Genomic DNA, 3356 nt, shown 5'->3' on the forward strand with positions numbered 1-3356 from the left:
CTCTGTGGAGGAACCAGGAAGCATTAACTCACATTCTGTAGAACAACAAACAGACAAAGACCAAGGTCCCTGTGGTGTCCTGATCCTAGAGCTATATGTCTTTTTACTTCTCTCAGGGACAACTTTCTATAGCAAAGAAGCTCCAACCTGATTAGAGTTTGAGTTTCTGATGCTCAGCATATACATAATTTAATTAATAATGTCAAAATAGACAAAATATGATTAAAAGAACAGATTAATCAATTACAGCCATTCAGTGATTTTCTTTTTTCTTTAAAATATTTCTCTGTTTCAATGACTGACAGGAAGCTGGTGTAACCAGGATAATTTGTTTACATTTTTGTTGAATTCAGTTTTATTGTATTTTATTTTATTTAAAGATTTATTTAAAAATAAAATCCCTGTCACCTTAATTTCTTTACCACAACAAAAAGCCAAACAAGATAATTCTGTTCTCACATGGTTGCATGGTCATATGACCAGCTGCATGTCAGCTTTCTGATGGTACGTTCAAACCGGACGCAGCAAAAGCAGCAAAATCACGTCTGCTGCTTCATTTTTGTTGCTTGTACTAGTTAGTTCTGACGCGCGGCTGAAGCAGCTTTGCTGCTCTGGCTGCGCGGTGCAAAAGTGTGTCTGATGCGCGTTGGGCGGAGCTTCACTATCCTTTCTTTGCCTTGCAGCTATATTTGCTGTGATCAGTGGGAATAAAGTAGTTTTAATATGTTTTTAAGTGGAAAAATCCACCTGAAAACTTAATCTGTGCAGTCAGTTCATCCAGATTACCATCCTGCCTTCCAATATTATTTCTCTGTGGGAGCCGCTCAGACCCCCACATACCAGCAGTGCGCTGTCAGTAGGATCCTATTTAACAGCAGCCTCGGGCCCTCCTCGTGGTGCGGCAGCTGCAGGCACCAGGTTAATAAAAGCCAACATATTCTGCCGGCAGATTTCTACATTTTAAGTTAATTTAGGCGTCAATAAACTGTTTCAGAGGAGTGATCATAGCGCTCTGTGTCATCAGCGATGTGTCTGTCTTGCTGCCAGCTCCAGATCAGCTTCTCTGATTGGTTGACGCGGCGCGTCGAGCAGCAAAAAGTCAACTTTTCAATCTCGAGCAGCAGCGCGTTTGCGGCGCGTCAGATGCTTAAAAGCGCCTGACGCGCTGCTTCAGCTGCTCAGACGCGCTGCTTCAGCTGCTCAGACGCGCTGCTTCAGCTGCTCAGACGCGCTGCGCCTGCTGCTCAAACCTGTCTCTTAACCTGAAGCTCTGGATGAGCTTAACCTGCCGAGATTGCCCTCGTGAGCCAAACCTGAAGATTCCTGTGTGGATTCCCCTGCTGCTCTTAGAGCAGGAAACTCTGATCAAGGTCTGTCATTTAAGTCAGAAGCTAGACGCTGCAGCTGCTCTTGGACTCTGCTGAACAAACAGTCTCTGGACCCAACGGTTCCCTCTCTCTCAAAGAGAAACCGGGACTCTGTCAAGGTATACTCTTGAACTATCAAAGACTCATAACTCATCAGCCTGCTTCCAAATCAAACTATCATCTCTGCAGACTTCAGTGAACTAGCCCGGACCAGTTCCTGATCCAGTTCATGATCTTGTGTTTGTGTAAAACTCAATAAACTCTGTTAAACTATTACCCAGCCTCCGTTGTGTTCTGCATGTGGGCTAAGAATCTAAGACCCATCATGACACTAACTGGTAGGTCTAATGAAGGGATCTGCTCCTTGCTCTGCCATCGCACACAGAGAAAAGCTTAAAACATGACTGAAACAGTTTATAGAAAGTGTTAGTACTCACCCAACCTAGCTTCAATATGTCTGCACTACAAAATGGAGTCTATAGGACCTCTCAGGGTGTGGTGTGATCTGAGCACGCCTTGGTCAAAGTTTAAATATGCTGAACTTTGACTGCAGAGCAGAATTGTTATCATGCAGGTTGACTTTGATAGAAGGAGTCGTGTAATTTAACATTATAGCTTTTAAAGACACCAAGTTGGAGCAGCATATACTCCTTATAAATAAATAATATAAAGATGTGTTGGGAGCGCTGAGTGCTGCTAAGCTTAAGGAATAAATATTGGAGGATTTATTTAAAAGGTATTCTGTTGAAGAAATTTACAAACATTTAATTTTTAAGTATCTATGAACTCAATCAAGTATATTAATAATAATCAGATTTCCAGTTTAATGTCAGATGGGGTGTTTGTATGCGTCTACCCTTCTTTATAACCTCAAACCTACTTTTATCAAGTGTACTAACCTCTAAACTTCTATCATCTTAAAGGGAATCATTGTTTCATTGTGCAAATATCAGGCTGCTGAGATTTGGGTTCATAATCTGTAAAAGTTTAGAAAATGTTATCATCCATAAGTGTATATACCAGGGCCTGATCTATGCTGAGGCAAAGGGGGGCTGAGCCCCCTCAAATCCAACCTGCCAAAAATAATAGAACATCTGACTGAGGTTCTTCTGTGCTCTGAGCTGAGCTGGTTGTTATCTTCTCCTTTCTGTCTGCAGTCAGAGGAGAGATCAAACCCTCCTCCACTCCTTCATGTAAACCACCAATCAGTGATCAGTATGCAAATGAGCCTGACCAACAAAGATAGATAGATAGATAGATAGATAGATAGATAGATAGATAGATAGATAGATAGATAGATGCAGGCAGCATCTAAGTCATTAGTTCAAGTCATTTGGACATCATAGTCAACATTTTTTCCAGATACTATTGGTCTGTAAAATGTTCTAATCATGATGTGCTGCCAGGCCCTCTCTGGGCCAGTCATTAGTTCTGGATCAACAGAAAAATAATTAAAAAGAACTGTAAAATATTTTTCTGGAGCTTTATTTATATGTCAAAGCAACAACAAAGGCTTACAATTATAAAAGTATTTTGTATTTATTATACTCATGATACATTTCTATTATTCTCTTAAGCTCTCCCCTCCTGTGTCCTCCCTCAGAGAGCAGAGCTCTCCTTCTCTCCTCCTGTCTCCTCCCTCAGGGAGCAGAGCTCTCCTTCTGTCCTCCTGTGTCCTCCCTCAGAGAGCAGAGCTCTCCTTCTCTCCTCATGTCTCCTCCATCAGGGAGCAGAGCTCTCCTTCTCTCCTCCTCTGTGCTCAGGTGTTCAGCCTTTCTCTGCTCATATGGCTCCTCCAGCTGAAGCACAAACCAGAGCTGTTGTTGTGCAAAGCTGCTGTGTCCTCCTGACAGGTGAGCAGATCTCCAAATATCTAATCCATCTCCTAACTGTTTAATTGACCAACAGTTGTTCTGAAAGCAGCAGTGCCACCTGCTGTCCAAACCAGCCAACTGCAGCCATTCATCCCTCCTGTCTGCATCTGGTTCA

This window comes from Cyprinodon variegatus, unplaced genomic scaffold, assembly GCF_000732505.1.
Source record: "Cyprinodon variegatus isolate N-32 unplaced genomic scaffold, C_variegatus-1.0 Scaffold1526, whole genome shotgun sequence".
Classification (NCBI taxonomy): domain Eukaryota; kingdom Metazoa; phylum Chordata; class Actinopteri; order Cyprinodontiformes; family Cyprinodontidae; genus Cyprinodon; species Cyprinodon variegatus.